Source organism: Schistocerca piceifrons, chromosome 2, assembly GCF_021461385.2.
Source record: "Schistocerca piceifrons isolate TAMUIC-IGC-003096 chromosome 2, iqSchPice1.1, whole genome shotgun sequence".
Classification (NCBI taxonomy): domain Eukaryota; kingdom Metazoa; phylum Arthropoda; class Insecta; order Orthoptera; family Acrididae; genus Schistocerca; species Schistocerca piceifrons.
Window position 1 is genome coordinate 706,067,276 of NC_060139.1, and position 24,474 is coordinate 706,091,749.

Genomic DNA, 24,474 nt, shown 5'->3' on the forward strand with positions numbered 1-24,474 from the left:
TTTTTTTTATCACAATACTTCAGATTGGTTTATTTGTTTGGGGTACAAAGGGATCAGACTACAGGGTCATCAGTCCCATTTTTCTCATGCAAACAAGTCTCAAGGTAAAACAATTTCCAAAAGGAGTTGGGGAAAATAAAAGGGCGTAAAATTAACGGGGAACCACACCGAAAGAGAAAACGAAATAAGCAAACGAAAATGGGAAAAGGTACACTAAAATGAAAGGTAGAAGAACGTATTGAAATCATACAACAGATGGCCTGGGCTGGCTGATCACAAGAATAAAAAAGTATGAGCCAGCCACTCTACAACACACTAAAATCTCCAGCCCGAAAGAGAAGGCGGGATGAACACACCTAGAGAAAAGACGAACACCAAGGAAAACAAAATGTAAAGAAAGAGTGACGAAGAAAAGAGAGGGTGTGGGCCTGGGAGAGAAGAACAGATGGCCACCCTTAGATTGTATGATTAAAAAAACCCTCACGAATAAAACATAAAACAGCCGTTGAGGCGTTGTCGCCCAACACAGCAGGTAGGATGCTGGAAAGGTTAAAAGTTGGCCGCAGAGCGTCTGAAATTGGGCAGTCCAACAAGATGTGGGCAACAGTCATACGGCAGCCACAGCGACACCGAGCTGGGTCCTCGCACGGAGGAGGTGACTACGTGTTAGCCAAGTATGGCCGACGCGGAGCCGGCAAAGGACGGCAAAGTCCCTGCGAGTGGCTCGCATGGATGATCGCCACATATACGTTGTCTCCTTGATAACACGGAGTTTATTTTGTGTACTGAGGGTGTGCCATTCAGTATCCCAGATCGCGTAAACTTAACGTTGGAAAACCGATCGGAGATCAGTCTCCGGCAGGCCGATATGCAGAGTTGGTTTACCGGTAGCCTGTTTGGTCAGGCTGTCAGCAAGTTTATTGCCCAATGTCCCGACATTTCCTGTGGTCCAAATTAAGGTCACTGAACGTCCACTGTTGCCCAGGGCATAAACAGACTCCTGGATAGTCATTACCAAAGGATGGCGAGGGGAGCACTGGTCGAGAGCTTGTAGGCTGCTTACGGACTCACTACTGATGACGAAGGACTCATCGGCGTAGGAGCGGATATGCTCAAGGTTGCGATAGATGGCTAACAACTCTGCAGTGAAAATACTGCAGCCATTCAGCAAGGAGCGCTTTTTAATATGTCCAACGTGAACGTAAACGAATCCAACAATACCGTCGACTATTGGTCCATCGGTGGAGACTATTTCTGAGCCCTGGAACTCGCGAAGAAGAGGGAAAAATTGCCGGCGGAGGGCCTCATGTGGAACTGAGCCTTTTGGGCCTTGCGATAAGTCCAGCTGAAGCTATGGCCGACGCATGGACCATGTAAGTGTACACGTAAGTAGACGCACAGGAAAGGTGCTAGAGATGAGGCATCGAATTCAGTAAGAAGCGACCGGACACGAGCGGCAAGGAGATTCCCAGTTCTGGGCCGCCGTTGCGGGGGATGGATCGCCGTGTTAGGGTAAAGGAGACGGCAATTTGGATAGCGAGGCGAACTATGAATGTGGGCGGTATAATTTCCAAGCAGTAGTTGCCGCTGGAGCCGCAGTGGAGGAACGCCAGCTTCCACGAGGCGGCTATTCACCGGGCTCGTTCGGAAGGCTCCCGTCGCAAGCGGAAGTCCACAGTGGTGGATGGGGTATAGCAGACGCAGTGCGGGGGGGGGGGGGGGGATGCGGAACCTTGAGGGAGCGATACGTGGGGCGGAGATGGTATATTCCTGGAGTAATCGTTTACAGTTGATTTTTGAAACTTTGGAATTAGGCTTTTCTCGGGATAGTCTGCGTCTACCTCCAAGAGACCTTACAGTTCAGTTTCTTTAGCATCTCTGCGACGCAGAAATGTGTGAAAATTCTTGTTGGGCTTCTCTGTATGCTTGTACGGTCAATATGCCAGCTAATTCTGTTTGGAACGGGTCCCACATATTCGAGCAATATTTTAATATGGGCCGTGTAATCTGTAAGCAGTCTGCTTTGTAGCAGTCTGCATTTCTGTAGTATACTAACGGTAAAACGAATTCTGTTAGCTGATTTACCCACGATGAAGACATACGTGATCATTCCATTTCATATCCATGCAAATAGTTGCACCCAGATATTTGTATGAGTTGATCGATTACAACTGTGGCTTGTTGTTATATGAGACATATTTTGTGAAGTTCATGATTTTACATTTCTGTACATTTAAAGCACGTTACCAATCTTTGCATCACTTCGAAATCTTATCGAGATCTGACATGAATAATTGTACAGATTTTTTCTTTCAGACAGTATTTCACTGTAGGTCGCTGCATCATCTGCAAAAAAGTCTGAGATTACTAGTAACATTGTCTACAAGGTCATTAATATGCAACATCAATACCAGGAGTACCAACACACTTCCTTGCGGAACACCTGTGGTTTCTTCTACATATGTCGATTACTCCCGATCCAAGATAAAATACCATGTCCTCCCTAGCAAGTAATACGCAGTCCTGTCACAGATTTCGCTTGATACCCCTCATGACCGTGCTTGTGGCAAAAAGCGTAGGTGTTGTACTGCGCTCAATGCTCTTAATAAATCCTGAAGTACTGCATGTACCTGCTGCTGATGTTTTCGCTACGGGGGAGAAAAATCTTTTTTGTCTGCCACAGAGATAGCGGCGATACCAGCGAAATTCTGTTACTGCTTTGTTGATATATGTTCTGCAATAACATCAGTCAATTGTCAACCACCCGTTTTGCGGAATCGTTTTATTTGTATGACTTTGTAAAGTTGTCATGTTACGCTTACCGGAAAAGTATTATTCAGCCCCTTAAAACAGCATAGTGGTCGCTTTGGAGCATTGTGCTTGCTCTATAACTGTGTTCAAGCTATCAGAATACAGCTGTACTGAGATTGCACCAGATTCATTTGTTCCATTGATCGACAAGATTCGTATTCGTGATTGTGTCATTACGTTAATATTAAAATGGGTTTATTTTCTAATAAGCACGATTTCTCTAAGTTGTTCGCTAATTTACGAGCGTATTAGGAAATTCATGGTATACTATTCTCTGTTTCCTGCGGAGGGCGACGAAAAACACTCCAACTTCCCGATATTCTTATTTCCTGCGTTGGTTAGTGATGCCTTTTGCATGTTTTTGCTTCTGTTCTTACGGGCTATAACTAGACACAGGAAATGAAACTCACTCTGCACGTTATTGAAATTCCAACGCGAGACTATTAAGTACGTTATGAATTATTCGAATGTTTTTTCATGTTGCGTGACAAATTGCTAATTAAAAGGGTGGAAAACACTCTTAAATACTACGAAACATAGCTCGATTGTTTATGTTTTATCTGTATTCCTGGCATTCCATGAGGACCCATGTTATCAGACTGTGAGGATTTTCTGTCGGAGAACATTCTCTGTCGGAGAACATTCTTGCGTAGTTAATTTTGTGGCTATTAAGAATAATGTATTTTAGTGAAATCGAGAAGCGTCTAACATTCTCCACGTTACGCACTGCGGTATTAAGCGTAGGAAGAAGAATTTGGAAGTAACCCGAACGAGCCGCCGCCATGTCGGTAAACACGTCTGGGGCACGAGTTTCCCCGTAGGCTGGGAGCGTGGAGTCTTGAGTCGGCTGTGCGTCACTGTGACGTACCCAGTGAGAAGGCGTTTCTCTTACTCAAACAGCTTCCAAGTACCCTAGCGAAACGAGAGTTCGAGGGTTTCCCGTTTCACCCGTGACCCGTTTAAGTATGAATTGCATCTTCTAACACGGCGGAAACAGTCTCCTAAAAAAATAAAAGGGATTGTATCTATAAAACTTTAGCTCAAGTCTCAGAAAGAGCGCTTTAATTTTCTGCACGAGTCACAACTTCAAGCAAATATCGACGGTGATCTAGTCTTTGGGACAATGACTCATGGTGACGGAAAGGGTGGGGGTGGGGGGACAGAATTCCTGGGGAATCATATAACACGGCGCCAAACTATCACGTCTCAATCCCTCTATATTCTTCCGTGGACAGTTGCGGAGCTGACACTCTGGTACGAACTGCAGAGGTGTTGAAGCTATGAAGAAGCACGATTGCCTTGTGTGAATACGTAGTCAAAATCAGAAATGCGGAAACGGTAGGAAATAAGCCGTGCCCTTTTAGAAGGAACCGTTTTGGCATTAATATAAAGAGATTTAAGGAAACCGTGCATAACCTAATAGATCATTAGCCACAGCGCCAGCCGGCCTTTCCGCTTCTGGGATAGCGCCGCTACAACGAAAAGCAAAGATTAGGTTCCCATGTCGCGCATCGATATGGGTTTCAGATGCGCCGTTACAGAGATTTAATTAAATTTGTGTAAATTATTACCAACAACTATTTGACATCCTTTGCCGGATAAAAGACTCCTCTAGACTTTTCCATGTATTGTAGTCTACACGCATCCAGAATATCGTGTACATACTTCCCATTTTGTCGCCGTATAGATGTCTTTTCTTATATCTTGGAGTGCAGCGAATTACTTTCTTCGCCCATCTACCATTGATTATCCTTGCTGCTTGTCCCATCCACCTTCTTTTCATTGTCATTACAGTCTTTTTAGGTCTTAAAATCCACTTTGAACCATTTATTAGATTTCTATGTCTCCTAGCTATTCCAAACGTGCATGTTTGCTAATAGAGCAACCCACAGTTTTTTAATCGTTTCCCATGAAAAGTCTAGATGTCGCTGCCAGAATTCAAAGCTACTAGTACTTACTGACTGCAAACAACCGTTTCAAACACACGCGAGACTTAATTTTGTCTACTCTATTTAATTTACCAAAAGTAGGTCAGACTACTTTTTATTGTTCTGTTTATTTTTATCTTGTTCATCCAGTCGTTGTGTACAGCTGCCTATAGTTCAAAAACTTGTCAATTGAATTTGAGGCCTCGTTGTTACCTTGTTGTATTTTCTTTTGCACGTGTTTGTTGTTCAGAAATCTAGTCTTAATATAAATTACTTTTAGCCCTTCTATTAAACCTGTTCAATTCGTTGTAGATTTTTATCTGCATTAGAGGGACACAGAATACACAGCGTCATCACGATAACGAAAGTGGCTCATACCCAAACTTCCAGATGTCAGACACTCAGATCGGTACCAAACGTTGTATGTAGATAGAGTACCAACCGAAACAACGAATTAGTTCGTGTTATATGCTGTCGTCCAGTAGGATATGTGTAAACGGTAATTGAAAGTAACACCAGAAGTACGGAGCACCGGGAAAGCGTGTCTGTAATAATGTTGTGGATCTCGCGTAGGTGAATTGCTAGAGCGTGAGGTCGTCGTACCAAAGGTCCCGCATGCAAACCTCATTGATGGCAACTAGTTTTAAATATCTACGCTTGAAACTGTTAGAGGGGAGAACATTTTCCTGGTTTGTGTAAGGTCTTTTCGGAGTTTGTAGCAATGTTCTTTGGGCAGTCTGTTTCCGCTTCGTTAGTTGAAAGTAGCAAACATATAGAATACATTTGTACAGACAGGTGTGGTGTTGTGTCGGACATGTGCGGCAGAACAGACACCACTCGTGATGAAACAGCTACTGCTTTTGTTGTTTCACAGAATAAACATAAGCAGTTGGAACAGTACAAATAAAGAAACAGTTGCGTCACACGTGCGGAAGTATAGATAGTTACATGCAACACTTTCACGCTTAACACAGTAAAAAAAAAGAATCGTCATCATTGGGGGTATGAACCCAGGACGGCGATCTATTGACTTCCCAGTGGAAGCTATACGTGTACGTTACTCACTGTTAGGCTTTTCATGGGCTCCGTAGCTGTGGTGTTACTTTAATTAATGTTTACGCCCGTTCTGCTGGACGACAGCACATAGTACGATCTACATCGGAGTTCTGGTTGATACTCTATCAGCACACGTTTTATACCGATCTGAGTATTTGACATCTGGAGGTTTGCGTGTCAGATATCTTCGGTACCTTTGTTTACCCAGTTTAGCAGCCTGAAAACTTTCCTAAGAATGCTTCAGAATTGTTTTGCTGATACAGAGTCTTTCTGAATAACTCCTATTTCAGTTCTGCATTTCCAATATTCTGATGAAATTTTATGAAAGCAGTGGCGTTGATGCATGTATTACTCAGCATCGTATTGACTCAATGCTTTGTCTTACTATTACATAATTCATAGTTTCAACAAACACAGCCTATATTAAGGAAAAAATTCACTCAGATGTGAGCCTGCATTTAGTACTCTGTGAATCATGCGAAGTGCGGCAAAAGTAACTTTTGTCCATCATGTGTTAGTGATCGTTAGCGTTCCAGCGAGCGAAGTATTGCATTGGTTAAGACGCTGGACACACATTCGGGAGGACCAGGGCTGTTCCTGTTTAAGTCTTGTATGGTTTTGTAAGTCACTTAAGGCGAATACAGGTATGGTTCCTCCAAAAAATACCTGCTGTCTTCCAAACTGAGTTATTGACCTCGTTTTTGACGAAATGTTAAACGCAAATCTTCCTTTCTGTTAACGTTTTGTCTGCCGATGAAACATGTGCAGATGGGTGTGACCTGTGCTCTCATCCATTCACTGTGAACAGTATTTGAAGAAAGTAGCAAGTTCGGCCGCGAGTCGCAAAATGTCCATGGTGATAGTTGAGCTCTATGTTATTAACAGTATTACGACACAACAATGTGATCAAAAGTATCCAGACAGCCTTTGAAAGGCACAGTGTGTAACGTCAGCTATCCGTCTTGGGGTATGTGGTGCAGACACAATGCGTAAACGTGGCAGATTCGTTTTCTCTCCGATTCAGTAATTGGAGAGAAGTCAGTTTGCTCTCTGATTCTGTCAGTGGAGAGAAGTTTATAAGGTCTTGGTCGGTTAGTGTCGCCACAAGTAGCAACCGAGATAGTGACAGATAAATAAAGAATTTAAAGAATTCTTTCTGACTTAAGTTTTCCGTTCCACTCAGAACTAGCGAGCCAGGGTCTGTTCTAGAAACAGTTACACAAATTTGCTCGAGAACCTATGAGTGAGAATGGTCTTTCTCATTCTGCCTGACAGTCACTGGAGTGTGTCGTGCATTATTTGTTCTGCTTTGGATCTGTATACTCAGCTGGTTACCTCCGATGCTGTCGGTAGTTGCTGCGTTGGCCTGTTCAACGAGTTCTGTATTAGACAAAATCTGTGAAAGCTTATTGCATTGCTACTTTCACCTTGCACCTTTCTCCTTGTTGTCGTCATTTGTCCGAAGACTGATTTGATGCAGCTCTCAGTGGCAATTCATCCTGCGCAAGACTCTTCATCTCTGCACAATTATTGCAGCATACGTCTATTTAAATCTGCTTACTGTAGTGTAGCTTTGGTCGCTCCTCCCCCGTACTTCCATGTATTAACAAACTGACTATTCATTGAGACCTCAGGCTATCTCCTTTTAATCTACCGTTTTTTCTCCACAGTTCGGCCTACTACCCATCCAATCTCCCGTGACATCACATTTCAAAACCTTCTGTTTTCATATTGTCTGCGCTATTTATCGTCAATTTTACACGCGCATATAAGGCTATACTCCAGACTTTCAGGAAGGACTTTCTAACATTTTCCTTAGGAGCGTCATTATTTTCCGCACGTTGTTACTGCCACAGCCTAATACATTCAATATTTTCTGCTCATCTTTTAGTGTGCCTCGTGATATTTTCGGCTTTCCAACTCTATAAATTTATTTCACAGCCTCGGATGTACTATTTCAGACTGCACTTGTCCGTAAACATTTCGAGCTATTCCGACTTCCACGTGTGGACTGTGCAAAACTGTTCTCTCGATCTCCGGCTGGCGCACCACTCAGGCGGGCGAATCGTACAACAATCATTAGGATTCTGATCAGGAATCAGCGCCACTTGGTAGGGGTAGTACTAGATGTTTCTTTGAATCTCAGATCCGCTATTCGTCAGCATCCTCCTCCAGCCCACACCGACTGCAGTCACCTCCCATCCATTCGATAGCCGCGGAATTCATAAGCATCTTGGTGTGCATGAGGCAGGTTTGAAGGGTTTCCGTTGCCGCAAATGACGTCTCTAACGTTGACATTATGATTTTCATTGTCTGTTGCCTATGAGGTTCCGGTGCGTGGTAAATTTATTAACTCTGTGAGACGGCAATGTAAAAGAGACCGGAATAATTGTGGAGGAATTTTCAAAAATTACATGTCTACCCGAGCATGCATCGTTTCACAATTCAGAGAACCGGATTAAGTCTGACTTAATTACTGGTTACAGAAACAAGTGCTTACCGCGCTATGCTTTCTGGGCGGGCTGTACTCACAACGACACAACGATGAGCAACGCCGGGAAAGGTTAATGAAATACTCAGACTAATTGGACGCCAAGAAGGCATACGACCGTATTCTCAACATCATAAAAAAGTAAGGCGTTGTAGCGTAGCCGGCTGTCTAGGCAATCTGATGTCGCGTGTTGCTGCACCAGTATTTTATTACTAGTTATCCTGTGGAAATCAGTTTCCGTATTGCCACGTGTCGACTATGTTTTCACAGATCCAGGAACTTGCACAACAGAAAATCATTTTGGTTAAGTTGTGTGGGGGCATACTCGTGTTGACGAGCAACTTGCTAATTTCTACAGTTACATTTTATTTTTCTATTACATATCCCTTATTCATATACGGATGCGCCTTCACGTCCACTCTTCAATTTTTATCTGCCGGTACTCTAGGCATGTTAGAACGCCCACTTGGGACTCTTAGTAGTAGTATGTTTTGACTTCCTCTGTTGTTATGTGAAGTTTAGATCTTCCCCAAGATGTTATACATTTAGATTTGCCCTGGTTTCCCCTTACCTCACTGCGTGCATGACTGATGTTTCCTCCAATTCTAGTGCAAATGAGCTAGTGCTTCGTACGTAACGATATCGACTTTCAGATTTGTTTTCTGGGATTTACGTGTTTTATTTCTGGCAAACGCTTGGGTATGTAGGATGTCGCTGGAGGAATGGTCAGTATTCAGGAATATGACAGGAACGATCATTCGAAGCAAAAAATGAAAAGCTATGAGCACTTGTTTATCTTCGGTACTGTGAAAAACCTCTCTTTTACTGAACAAGTGCTCATAGCTCTTAAGGTAGGCGGTTTAGAGCTCTAGTTGACTTGAATTTTTTGCTTCGAATGAGCATTTCTGTCATACCCATGAATATTGACAATTCGTTCTGGAACACCGTGTATAATGAAATGCAGAGTTCAACCGTAATTGAGAGCCTATGTTACGCCTCAGGTCTGTTAGGCGCGTCTTGCTTAACAGGCTCAGTCACATCCAATAGGATCGTAAATAATATATCACCAAGACATTACCGTGTACTAGACGTCTTTATATTTTATATGAAGCTGGCTCCGGAAGCATGAAGGTAACTGAATTAAGAAAAGAGAAATAGAGAACTGACGTGGCTCCCTATTTGTTACAAAATGCCCCAGGCATGTTAAATACCCGCCTCAAGATACTTTAAGGGCTACTGAAATATTTTACGTTGCCGTTCTTATTATGTTAGGAGTAACTTCGCTTGTAATTTGAACGTCGCCATGAAGAGGATCATTTCAGTGTTTAACACAATGCTATGTGTGTAGCCGCTTTTGGTGTGTAGTACAGCCGTCAGAGCACGTCATCAAAATCTGATGATGCTAAAATTGTTGAAATTGAACTAAATGATAGACGCACAACTGTCTGGAGCAGTTTTGAATAAATTTAGCATTCGGGATGACAACAGTTCAATCCCGCGTCCAGCCATCCTGATTTAGGTTTTCCGTGATTTCCCTAAATCGCTCCAGGCAAATGCTGGGATGGTTCCCTTGAAAGGGCACGGCCGACTTCCTTCCTCGTCCTTACCTACTCCGATGACCTCGCTGTTTGGTCTCCTCCTCCAAGCAACCCAATCCGCGAGTGTGACCTTGGAAAAGTTGAAACAGCCGTATGATGAACAGTCCTTATCCAGAGCACAGGGTTTTCGCTGGCACAATTTTTGGAAGGCTGAGAACACGTTGATGATGAACCTCTCTCAGGGAGACCTTCCACTTCAAAAATCAACGATAACTCTTGAGAAATCAGACTGACGTTTAGCAAGAAGGATGATGGGTGGCATGTTAAACTTAAAACAGTCTCACGCTATATAACATTTTGACCGAAGATTCGCACATGCAGAGGGTTTGTGCCAAAATTGTGTCGAAAAACCTCACAACAGAGCAGAAGCACAATTGAAGAAACGTGTGACGTTCTTGAGAGGAATGCCAATTATCACGAATGGTTCAGTCATCTGATCACAGGTGATGAACCCTAGATTTATGAATACGATCCTGAGACAACGCGGCAAAGTGAAGAGCGGCACACTGAGACATCTCCTCGATCGAAAAAAAAAAAATCTCGAATGAGCAAATCAAAGATCTATACAATGCTGATTTGCTTTTATGACAGTAGGGGTATCGTGCATAAAGAATTTGTTCCTCCAGGACAAACTGTCAACCACGTGTCTTACAAAAACACGTCATCGTAGGTCTCAGCTAAAGATTGAATCGTGTGAGACCGAACATAGCAAACAAATGGATGCTGCATCATGACAACTTCCCATATCAAACAGCCACTTCCATCGCGGAATTATTGACCTCAAAAGGCATTCCTGTCGTGCCACAGCCCCACTGTTTATCTGATCTGAGTCCTTGTGGGTTTTTTTCTTTTTCCCGAAATTGAATAATGTCTTAAAAGGTCGTCGTTTTGGGACTCTGGAGAACATTCAAAGGCATGTTAAAGGCACTACTTAAGCGCTGCTACCAAGACTGGGAACAACGACTCCGCCGGTGTACAGCTGCCAAAGGGAACTACTTTGAAGGGGACAGTATTGTTGTTTGAAAAAAATAAAAACTTTTGTAGACAAAAAATCAGTGTCATTATTTTTGTCACACACTTCGTACATGAATTAAGTATCAGCTTTAGCCTAACGACGAACGTAAAGCATTCTGACTAGGGCATATTTTTGCATATGGAGGGGGAGAGGAGAGGGGCGGGATGCAGGTTTATGTCTCTTCGGAAATGATTAGTCTCCATAGACCTCGCAGCTTCCCATGACAGAGGTGTTTGCATTAGCAGGCTTCTCTTCTGATAACTATCAACAAATGTAGTTATATCGTATGTAGGAACTGTAGGGCACTTGTTCCATCCGAACCGAATGACATTCCATTGTTTTCTGGGAAGAGACATTATTCGATATCCGTTGTAGCATCAAGGCCCTTGTCCGAACAGTGGAAGGCATTAGAGATGCGGCACGGGAGGCAGAGGACACGTGTGCTGAAATACCAGCGCCACGTGACCCGCCGCCGCCGCTGTTGCCAGCTTCTGATTGTCGCGACTCGCGAGCGAAGGTGAGGCAGGGGCCCGCGGCCGCGGCGCGCCGGCTGACGTGAGTGCGTGATGTCATCGCACTGTGCCCATTGGCACGGGCTCGCCAGGGCCGGACCCTGCTAGCCTATCCTAGCCTACCTACACTCCGCGCCACTACACACTGGGACCTCGGCCGCACTCCAGCTTTCACATGTCCAGATCTTTGCACCATTATACGTAAACTACACTGCTTGACAATAAAAATGAAGCACCCAGGAGGGGACGAGGAAACTAAACTTCACGGGTTGTTAGGGTATGTGATATTTTAAGCATTGCAAAATGGAGGTAGATTTGTAGCGCAATCGGAAGTATGAGCGTACTTATCAGTATGACATCGCACCCCTTTTTGTTTGGACAGATCCACTGATTCGGTTGGAAATTACGTCATAAAGCCGTTGTATCCTCTCTTGAGACAAGCTGGCCAACAACTGTTGGAAATGGCCCTGAAGGACTTGGATACTGGCACTAGGACAGAGTCGATATCTGAGCCGATCCCACACGTTCTATCGGTGACAGAGGTAGGAATCTTGCTGGCCAGGGGAAGACCTCAACATCCTGTGGACCTCTCATAGAGACACGTGTCATGAGTTGACGAGCATTTCCTGTTGAAAACTGGCATCACTGTACTGTGGTGAGGTACACTATGTGATCAAAAGTATCCGGACACCTGGCTGAAAATGACTTAAAAGTTCGTGGCGCCCTCCATCGGTAATGCTGGAATTCAATATGGTGCTGGCCCACCCTTAGCCTTGATGACAGCTTCCACTGTCGCAGACATACGTTCAATCAGGTGCTGGAAGGCTTTTTTTTCTTTTTTGGGGGGGAATGGCAGCCCATTCTTCACGGAGTGCTGCACTGAGTAGCGGTATCGATGTCGATCGGTGAGGCCTGAGACGGAGTCGGCGTTCCAAAACATCCCAAAGGTGTCCTATAGAATTCAGGTCAGGACTCTGTGCAGGCCAGTCCATTACAGGGATATTATTGTCGTGTAAGCACTCCGCCACAGGCCGTGCATTATGAACAGGTACTCGATAAAACGCAATGACAATCCCCGAATTGCTCTTCAACATTTGGAAGCAAGTAGGTGCTTAAAACAGCAAGGGGGTGCAAGCCCCTTCCATGAAAAACACGACCACACCATAACATCACCTCCTCCTAATTTAACTGTTGGCACTACACAAGCTGGCAGATAATGTTCACCGGGCATTCGCCATACCCATACCCATACCCATACCCATACCTTGCCTTCGAGTCGCCACGTTGTGTACCGTGATTCGTCACTACACACTGTTCAATGTTTACGCTTCTTATACCAAGCGAGGCGTCGTTTGGCATTTACCGGCGATATGTGTGGCTTATGAACAGCCTCTCGACCATGAAATCCAAGTTTCCTCACCTCCCCCGTAACTGCCATAGTACTTGCAGTAGATCCTGATTCAGTTTGGAATTCCTGTGTGATGGTCTGGATAGATGTCTGCGCATTACACATTACGACCCTCTTCAACTGTCGGCGGTCGCTGTCAGTCAACAGACGAGGTCGGCCCGTGCGCTTTTGTGCTGTACGTGTCCCTTCACGTTTCCGCTTCACTATCACATCGGAAGCAGTGGACCTAGGGATGTTTCGGAGTGTGGAAATCTCGCGTGCAGACGTACGACACAAGTGACACCCAATCACCTGACCACATTCGAAGTCCGTGAGTTTCGCGGAACGCCCTATTCTGCTATCATGATGTCTAATGACATGACATGACTGATATGGAGTACCTGGTAGTAGGTGGCAGCACAATGCACCTAATATGAAAACATATGTTTTGTGATGTTGTCCGGATACTTTTGATCACATAGTGTAGGTATCATTAGGACATACAATGTCGTACCGTTGTGCCGTCAGAGTTTCTTCTGTCATTACCAGTCATGGCCTGAAGCCACACTGGATGGCTCCCCACACCACGACGCCAGAAGTAGCACCACTGTGTCTCTCCAAAACATTGGAAAAATGGGACTTCCCCCCAGGTCGCCGTCATACTCGCCGACTATGGTCATCGGGAGCAGTGCAAACCGCGATCCATCTATGAATATAATGCCTCCATCAGCTTCCCTGCACAACTCCAAACGCAGCCGTTTGTGTTGTGTTAACAGCCTACGCATCGGATGGTAATTCCCTAGTCCGGCTGCTGCTGGTCTCTCTCCAGTCTCGCGAGATGACACAGAACGTTGCATGAAGTCCGTTACTTGTTCTCGGATGGCAGGCGCTAATGTGGTTACGACGTGCTTAGTGCACAGTGCGACGATTCTCCCTTGTATTGGTCAGACTTGGTCGACCGGAACCTAGACGATGAGTACACCTGTCGTCATATGTGGCATCTTTGTGCCCTTGTAACTGATCACTAAGTATCTGAAGCTGTCCACGGATTTTATATATCCCACGAGCCCTGGTAACAATGCTAAATACGAACAACTAAAATTCATTTTGTTGGCCGTTTTAACTGGCACAGAGAATTGCAACTCTGAACCATTTACATACTAACCGTTGGTCTGTACAACGACCAAGTGACAGTAACGTTCGACCAAGTCTAACTTTGTCAGGCAGTGTATAAACATCCCTCCATATTCGGCGAAGGCCTAGAGTACAGAAGCTATACTGCAGGTTCAAAAGTCGAAGGACCTGAAAGGGATCCAGTGTGAGACAGGTCTGCAGCCTATCTCAATGTACTTTGAGCAAGCTGTGAAGGAAGCAAATGAGAAATTTGGAAAGGAAATTGTCAGCTAGAAGAGATGAAACCTTTGATCTTTGCCGCTGTCATTGTAATTCTGTCAGAGATGGCAAATGACTTGCATGACCAGTTAAACGTAAGGGACATTCTCTTGAACAGAGGTTATAAGATGAATTAAGAAGTAAAAAAGGGTAATGCAGTGTAATAGAATTAAATCAGGTGATACTGGAATAATTCGTTTTGGCAATAAAACATTAAAAGTAGTAGACGAATTTTTATTTTTAGGCAGCAAATAATTAACGATAGTTGAAGAGGGAGGATATAGAATGTAGCAATCTACATTCTATATCCTCCCTCTTCAATAGCAAAAAGAGATTTTCTAAGGAAGAAAAGTTTGTTAACATTGACTGTAAAGTTAAATGGTATGAAATATTTTCGAAAGTATTTGTCAGGAGTATAGTCTTATATCGAAGTGAGACGTAGCCGATAAACTATACAGGAAGAGACAAAAATAAGTGTTTAAAACGTGATGTTACAGAAGAAAGTTGAAGATGAATTGGGTAGATAGAGTAATTGGGTTACTAATAAAGGGACTTTCAACTCAATTCGGGAGAAAAGAGCTTTTATGGCATAATTTGATCAAACGAATGGGTAGGTTGGCAGGACACTGCTTGAGAATTCAGCGAACATTTCATTTGGTAATTGGGGAGACCAAGGCTTGAATACAGTGAGGAGATTCATGTAGTTGCAGTAGTTACATAGACATGAAAAGACTTGGAGAGTGTAGTGTGTCAATGGTAAAGACTGCGAACCACGTTTTGGGCCTCAGACCACAACAAGAACGAGATACACAGGTCCCGTTGTTTCCGAGAAGCCGTGGTTAAATTGTCCGGTATTTTGTCAGATTAGACGAGTGAATCAATTGGGCAGCCTGTTTTAAGTCCTTAAGGGATTGTTATCGACGGTGAGATTTGTTTCTTTTTATTAGTGTATATTGGATGAGTGAATATAAAGCCAAATCCTACCACACTTTCAGATAGTAAATAAAACATTATCAGACGAGTAATGATAGACTCTGTGACATCAGCATACGGAAAAATCTGAAGTGGAAAATTATTTGAGAGAACTTCAAAGATCCCTCGTATCCTTTGCAACGCGATTTATACAAAGATGGAACTAGGTAAGTACATTTTTTTTTTTAAATCATTGTTTTTTGGAAATGTTCCTCAACTGACAATCGATTATTATTCATCACTGCAGAGTGACAAAGTTTCACCATCTTCGTGTGATCACTGTTTCATTACACCTTGCGAAAATAGGTTAATGGTTTGGATCTGCGAACACATGCGCCACATTTACTCTACAGAATGAATGAGAAACTAATGGTAAAGTTGGATTTTGATTGCCGGCCGGTGTGACCGTGCGGTTCTAGGCGCTTCAGCCTGGAACCGCGTGACCGCTACGGTCGCAGGTTCGAATCCTGCGTCGGGCATGGATGTATGTGATGTCCTTAGGTTAGTTAGGTTTAAGTAGTTCTAAGTTCTAGGGGACTGATGACTACAGATGTTAAGTCCCATAGTTTTCAGAGCCATTTGAACCATTTTTTTGGATTTTGATTGGTCTACTGTACGTCGTCCTTATGTGGAAGACTGACGCACTTCTTATGAAATGCGTAGTGCATACGGTGATTTTCAAATTCCTCCAGAATTTTTATATTAACGGTGAAGTCACGGACGTACTAAAACGTCTTGCGTGTGCAAGCCACGTAGAAGAAGAAACTATCGATATTCTGCCTATTTGTCTATCTCCTTTGATAGTAACTTGAAAACAACGACAATAATTAACTAGTTCTCCATCGTATAACAGAAATGATAGCTGAATTAAATGACAATATCGTTGCGTTGAGTATACAGACCCCTGTAACCTCTATCGTTGTTTCCCTTTCTATACTACTCATATACGGTGAGGCACCAAGTTGTCCACAATCGTGTTGAAGCTAAGCTCTTTAAGAAGAGAAACTCGGAAAACGGGCGCTATTCACTCAAGAAGCAACTTGACTCACTCTGCGTGCTACCCGGGCAGAATTGAATCCCATTCTGAAACTTCGGATGGAATGGATCCGTTCGCACCAGTAGAGCCTCGCTGCGGCGCTAGAGGAAACGAAGCCGTGGACGTTTTGCGAAGGGAGGTAGTTCGTAGAGGGGGTAAGAAGCACGATACAGTACTGCATGGAGATGTCCGTGCTGCACGACTGTCCACTCGAACTAAGTTTAATATTAAGTTACATTCCTCTTACTAACATAACCCACACAGCCATAGAAGCCATGTGGGTAAGCGTTTTCTTCCCTGCATGAAACGTGAAAGATTCATAGGGCATCATCATCTATTTAATATTGTTAATGTCACACCCACATGTACGGGTTACTGAGATAAACATCAACCGCATCACCGTCTTCTGTCCTCTCCATTCCAAGGAAAGAAATTTACATCGAAGTGATTTGTGACGAAATCTTCGGTAAAGAATGACATTCAGACATTCATTATGTATGGTCGCTAAAATCGAACGAAATGCAGCGTTCGGCTTTCTTACACGCTGGTGGACAGTATGAAACTTAAGTTGCACACGATTGTTGTTCTTCCATCATGGTGGAGGATGTACAGCTATAGCTGCTGGTGATGATGTGTACTTACTTTATTTATTTAATACGATCTTTGGTGCACACAGTATCTCGACACTGTGGGGTGGGAACTCAAGGTGTTAGGTAATGTGCCTCTATACCGTCAGCTAGGGACGTAAACAGATTTGAATTGCATATGCGTGTCCGCCTGGTTTTTTGCAAGTGCGGGTATCTATTTAATCACGCAGTTGTACCGATAATGAAGCGTACTAGCTCTGAAGTAGATCACATATAAAATTATTGCGTTAGTGAATACGGCTGAACGAAAAGTTTTATTTTTATCTGCAAACAAATTTGGTTTAGCAAGTCACTGTGTCACTAATTATTCGGATGGCTTCTTGTTTTTATTTTATGTACTGGAACATGAATTTCTGAGGATTAATTATACTCAGAATATGTATGTGTTTACAGCTAGCTGATAAAGTATGTAAGACACTTCCATACGCGTTTGTTGGCCTTGAAGGTCGTGTGTTGAAGTCACACTCTGCAGCCATTTAGTACGCACTTGAACTCTTCCCGTCTTGTCGTTCAAGGCCTTTCTTACAGTCGCTTCCAGGGTCTGCAAGCAAACTTCGGACATCCCCAACATCACAGCTTTTTGCCACGTGAGCCACTTGCTCTGCCCTACGAAGTCTTCTCAGCTTCATTTTCGAATAAAGCGCAGTTCATCTTTCTTCAGACTTCCTTTCCTCTCAATTGGGCGAACGATAGTCATAGTCTCACTTCCATATGAGCGGCTGTTTAATATTATTGTATTGGACCTGTTTATTTTAATTACCCTTAAGGTCATGTTGATATAAGTTCAGCTGCATTAACTAATTTTTTCTTCGCGTTTAATCCTTGTATTTGTTGAACCAGATACTTAGATGGCCAAAGTTCTCTACCCTACGCAATCTCCAACCGTCAGCTTTGATGGGGTTGCTCTGTACACTGTACAGCCCCTCTGGAAATTCGGGAAACGTTGACAGTTCTATGACTTTATACACTTGTAGAACGCTATGGTGTGTGAGGGGATGACTGAAGTCACTTCCAACTGTTGTAGGCGCTGTGAGCGCTGTACTTGGCTGTTGCCGTGCCTGCTAGTAGGGGGGCGACCAAAGCCGTCGTCATGTTGGCCACGGAATTCAACGTGTAGCGCGGTGGTATCGTTCCCACCGTGCTGCTGAACGCTCAGAAACGATTCGCATTGTGCGTACGGTACGTGTGCCTCGCCGCGATGTACGCGACCGCAACGCGCTCCAGCCGTCCAGTGGCTACTCGCGGCTTTACAGTACACAGGAGTTCTCGAAATGGAGAAGCGTTATTTCTGAAGTAATTGCCATAGCTGTTAATACATTTACCTCACTCTGAGACAAGACGGTCAATGTCTTCCGGGAACCATGAAGCCTTTACACGTCCAGCCTACAGTCCCGATTTCTCCCCGCGCAATTTTTTCCAAATTTTTGGAATCCTGAATAAAGACATTTGTGTCCGTCGTTCGGGCGAAGAGACGGACATCTGGGTACAGTCATAGCTCCGTAGCGCGAAAATGTTTCAGTGAAGGCATTGATCGCCTTGTCCCACAGTGGAATAAATTTATTAACAGTTATGTCGCTTACTTTTGAAATAATGAACAATGTGCTTCCTTTTTAGGGTTCTGTACATCAATCCGTGAAAACTGAACCCTCGTTTTCCATCCTTCTCGTTTTCATTTGACTTCCCAGAATAACAAGATGGTCCCAGAACAATTTAGAAAACGCGAGATAGATATTTTTTCCCCATTTGAGCGAGATACGAACTAGTTACAAACTGCACACACGACTTCATTACTCCGAGTCTCTATTAATTACAGTACGCTAAACTCCCGTAACATACTACCATGTCATGTATGTTACCGTCTCCTGAAGGCTTTAATCACTCACATGTTACAACTGACATAGCAAATCATACGAAGAATAACAGTGTATCGATGCCTTGAAACGGCATACTTTCATAACATTCAAGTTATAGTACAAAAATTCTTCAAGCACGAAAATGATGTTTATTGTCATTTTCTTGCAACAAATTTACCAATAACGACGGGTTTTCGAGGTATCCTTAGTGCGCTGATGCATTGAAATGGCTTTTATTTATAGGTCGTAACCCAGAAAAAATTGGCTACGCCTGAAGTCTAATTTGGCGTCACCCAAGTCAGTACTGAACAAAGAGATGGCCTGTATGTGCCGTATGTTGCGTTCTGTCACCCCATTGGCTTACGTTCAGATGCCCTTGATTTTGTTCGGCACCTTCGCAAAGACTCCACAACTTGGTTTTTCCGCGCTGTGAGGTCAGAAACTAGCCACTCTCAACGATGAAAATCAAATGTACGGTCCGTGTGGTACGCCGACTTAGCAAGTGTGATACCACCCTTACAGGTCATGACACTTGCTTAGCTTGTTCCGTAGCCTCATGGTCGTGTCACCAGACGAGGTGCCTCAGTGGTAAGACTATGAACTCGTTTTCAAGAAGATGACGGCTCAGATCCCCGCCCGTCCATCCAGATATAGGTTTTCCGTTATTTCCGTAAATCGCTTAAGGTGAATGCAGGAGTGATTCCGTTGAAAGTGCACGGCCACTTTGCATCCTCATTCCGAGCTCGTGCGCCGTCGCTATTGACCTCGTCATCGTCGGGACGTCCGAGCCTATCTTGCTTCCTTCTCGAAGGTAGTGTCGGCTGTTGGCCACAGCCGCTGCGGCGACCGCGTGGCCGACCAGCTTCGTGCCGCCGGCGGCGCGCTCAGATGCGATCTGCCGCAATTAGCATATCCAGAGGGCCGCAGTTTCCGGCGTACACCTACACCGCGCGCGGACACAGCGATGCCTGCGATAAGGGCGACGGCCGGAGAAACTGCACCGGGCAGTCTCGCGTTGCGTCACCCACTCGTTATGCCAGCCAGCGTTACGCTAGCCGCAGGATGCTGGGCTGTTTTCCTGTTGCTCAAACTGCTTCCCCACGAGCTCTGCTCGTTCCGGCCTGGTGCAACAAAGCTCTCGGGTGACTCCTCTCATCGGTGTTGGCATTCTGTGTCCATGCCGAGGCCTCCTTGTGCAGCGCGGTAGCTTTGTTGGCAGAGTTGCCAGGGTGAAGACGTGTAAGAGTAGAGAAGTGTCACGCACCGCTCGGCGCTGCCAGCACCAGTTTCGAGAGAGCTGAACTGGCGACGCCTGCGGCGTGAAAATGCGAGCGAGGTCAACTTTCTTGAACGAAGCGGAGATGTCATATGCACCAGCACAATCCGTCCAACGCAATATAGTACATGGCACCATGCAGAACACGACTAGGTCAAAGCTTAGTGACAGCTGTCGTCGGTGGAAAAGCCACTGCTTCGTTTTGTTGGCCAGACTGTAAATAAAGAAGTAGGCTAAACCTACCTGTCTTCATGATTTTAAGAATTGTAAATGTAAAAGCGAAACAACTATTCAGTCTAGACATTGTATATTTTACCTGCAAGGAGACCAATAAACTGCTCTACTAACCCATCACAAAGAACATTTAAGAAAAAAGAAACTGTTGAAGTTGTAAAATGTAGTAAACAAAGTTGGCATGCTATATATTTAAATCCGGAGGTATCCTTAAAACAGCATCCAAAATTGTGCTTAACGCAAATTACTTCGAGCAGCTAATTCATGAGCCCACCCGAATAGCAAACAGTTGGGAAAACATACTTGATCTCTTAGTAATAAATAATCCAAACGGGTACAGGCATTAGTGAACACAGGGTTGTCGTTGCGAGATCGAATATTGTGACCTCCAAATCCTCCAAAAATAAACGAAAAATATACCTATTCAAAAACGCAGATAAAAATTCGCGTGACACCTTCCTGAGAGACAATCTCCACTCCTTCCAAATTATCAATGTAAGTGTAGATCAGCTGTGACTTTAATTCAGAGAACCAGTATTGATAGCAATTGGGAGATTTATAGCAAATAAATCAAATAACGACGGAATTCGTCACCATTGGTAAAAAAGGGGTCAGAACACAGCTAGATAAAGAGTGGAAAAAAGAGCATGCCAAATTTAAGCGAACGCAAAATCTCCGAGATTGGCTATCTTTTACAGAAATTAGAAATTTTGCGCGGATTTCTATGTAAGATGTTTATAATAGTTTTCACAATGATACTGTCTCGAAACCTGGTAGAAAATCCAAAGAGATTCTGTTCGTAAGAAAGTATGCTAGCAGCAAGAGAAAATCAATGCCTTCTCTGTGCGATATAAATGGATATACTATCAACGACTGTGCTGCCAAAGCAGAGTTACTAAACACAGCCTTCCGAAATTCCTTCACCAAAGAAGACGAAGTAAATATTCCAGAATTCGAATCAAGAACAGTAGCCGACATGTGTAATCAAGAACAGTAACCGACATGTGTAACGTAGAAGTAGATACATTCGGAGTAGTGAAGCAACTTAAATCACTTAATAAACGCAAGTCTTGCGGTCCAGACTGTGTATCAGTTGGGTTCCTTACAGAGTATGCTGATGCATTAGCTCCATACTTAACAATCATATTAGATTATCCGGTTAACTTTCAGGCTGCACCTAATTTCTTGCATTTGGAATATGAAATTAACGTAGAGTTCACATGTACCGCCAAACGGTCTACCCATTTTGCCAGTGGTCACATTGTCGTTCTCACCATCACTGCGGTCTACATCGTCTCTTAAAATACACCATGAAAGGAGAAATGTTTAGCTGCTTTGTGTACCGACCACTTTTCTTCCAAAACTTTCTGAAGCGCCGCACGAAAGTCATCCGTTGAATATGCTTACATTGTCTTGCTCACATAGCTCATTTTTGGGTTGTCCGTCGCACATTTGCTTGGAGATGGAGTCATTGCTTCTGAATCGGACACAAAACTTGGGAGTTGTCATTTCCCTAAGCGAATGAGTCATTTATATGTTATTTAAATGCAACTAATGGTGGCTAATATAAGTACGTTACATTGGTGATACAACTATATATAAGTGTCTGACTAATTATTTGAACGACTTACGTTAATGAGCTTGTATTACTGGATCAGTGGAGCAAACTACGTATTTCCCTCCACACAAACAATGTAGCGTTTATTCCTGGCCAGAATGTGTTTCTCGTGTGAAGACATTCTTGCCATTTTTCCAGGACAGTTGGCACTATGTGTAGAAGGAGTACCTTACTTAAGGACAAAGAATGTGTCTCCTATCAAGAAATAAATTATGTCACTGACTTAGGTAGGTTTGCCCTATTGGATGCTATTAAATTATGTCATTGACTTAGGTAGGTTTGCCCTATTGGATGCTATTACGTACATCACTGTTTAAGAGGAAAACCGCGTCTGCGGTTTCACTTGTTGCCTGGAGGCGTTTCGTCTGCAATACCACTATGTCAGTTTCGTGTCGGTTCACAAAAAAAATGCAATTTTGCCATGAATATTGTATCATGCTGCACTAAGTTCTATCTGTAAAAATTTTGCGTCGGTGTAAGAGATGAAATTAAAGTAAGCGATGCGATGTAACACTACCTAAAAATAGTAGCTAGATAGTAACAAAAAATAATCTCCCGTAATTACTCGATGCGCCAGATGCGGTAAAAATCGGAGCTACCTTGACATGTTAAAGTATATTTCCTAAATTCTTCTATCAATTTTTGCAAAAACTACAACTTAATGTTCTCCATAGTTTCTCTAACCAGCTCACACGAACGCTGCAATGGCCATGGAACTATGCCTCGTCCTTCCGTAGCCAACCCGAGCTATCTCTGCAGAGTCAAGCATATTTTTTATGCATTAGAGAATAATGGAATGTAGTCGAATTAAGTCGGGTGATGCTGAAGGAATTAGATTAGGAAAATGAGACACTTATAGTAGTAAAGGAGTTTTCGTATTTGGAGAGCAAAATAACTGATGATGGTCGAAGTAGAGAGGATATAAAATGTAGACTGACAATGGCAAGGAAAGCGTTTCTGAAGAAGAGAAATTTGTTAACATCGAGTATAGATTTAAGTGTCAGGAAGCCGTTTCTGAAAGTATTTGTATGGAGTGTAGCCATGTATGGAAGTGAAACATGGACGATAAATAGTTTGGACAAGAAGAGAATAGAAGCTTTCGAAATGTGGTGCCACAGAAGCATGCTCAAGATTAGATGGGTAGATCACATAACGAATGATGAAGTATTGAATAGAATTGGGGAGAAGAGGAGTTTGTGGCACAACTTGACAAAAAGAAGGGACCGGTTAGTAGGACATGTTCTGAGGCATCAAGGGATCACAAATGTAACATTGGAGGGCAGCGTGGAGGGTAAAAATCGCAGAGGGAGACCAAGAAATGAATACACTAAGCAGATTCAGAAGGATGCAGGTTGCAGTAAGTACTGGGAGATGAAGAAGCTTGCACAGGATAGGGTAGCATGGAGAGCTGCATCAAACCAGTCTCAGGACTGAAGACCACAACAACAACAGACGCAAGAAGCTTTGGTAAACTCAGACTACGCATTCCATGCCGACTGATGCGCGAGTCCCATAACACTGTTAAGACGGCAGCTGTGGATATTCCAACTGATTCTGAGAAACTAAACGGCCAACTCAAATTTTCAGCCGCTCCGTACTAGATGCGGTACCCAAAATCAAGTCAGGGAAATAACGTGATGGCCCCGATATCCTTTCTCTGTCCTTGTCTAATCCGAGCTTGTGTTTAGTCTATAATGACCTCAGTGTCAACCATACCTTAAATCCTAATCTTCAACTTCTCTTAAAAAACTGATGTTGTCGAACATATGGGAATTAAATGGGAAAACACTGATAAACCTAATAACCTTTAGTAGACTAAGGATAAGTAATTCCTGTTTCCGAAACAAGAAATTTCACAAATTTACCTGGACAAGTACAGGCTTGCAATCTGTTATGGACCACGTAATTGTCAATAATAAACTTTGAAGGTAAGGTCCTCAGCGGTGCGATCGACTGTTTGAAACTGTGTATACGGTGATGTGGGTTACGATCCCATGTATCACACACTGCAGCTATTCACCCTGGTGGACCCTCGTTTGTTTGTAATTCACGATTAAAAAAGTTGGGAATTTTGTGTGACTCTCAGTAGCGATTAAAAAGTTGGATTATATAGTCTAGTTGTGTGGTGTAATGGATAGGACTAAAGATCCACATCCAGAAGGTTCGAATCCTGGCAGATGCTGTAAGTTTTTTATTCTAAAATTTTTCTCTATATGTCTTTGATCATAATTTTTATTCAATTAATTGATTTAAATGTAATGTTTAATTCCATTCCTTTCTCACTTCATTTTAGTCATATTATCAACTTCTTCATTTGGTCTCATTTTTCTTCCTATCATTCTTTCTCCACGTGGAATATTTGTTCATGTGTTGTTAATTAATTTTATGTATTAATTTCGATTTAATTTCTTTTATCACCCTGTCTTTTGGCCACATTATTGCGTTCATTATATCTATTTCTCGTTTTGGTCGAATTTCGTTTTACTTATAAACCAGTCTTCCATTCAAATTTTAATCTGCGTTACTTCGTCCATAGTGCATCAGATATTTATGTTACGTTTTAAATGTTTGCATGACGATTACTGTGAAAAAAATTGCATGTCTGGTAACAAAACTACATTTTTCATACCATTGCACAAACGTAAACA

The 24,474-nt window shown here is 43.3% G+C and overlaps 1 protein-coding gene across 1 annotated transcript in view; it reads left to right on the forward strand.

Annotated features, from left to right (window-relative positions):
- The window catches only part of LOC124775767 (rho guanine nucleotide exchange factor 12), a 1,141,602-nt gene that overhangs the window by 47,131 nt on the left and 1,069,997 nt on the right, over window positions 1–24,474 (forward strand). The window lies entirely within an intron of this gene.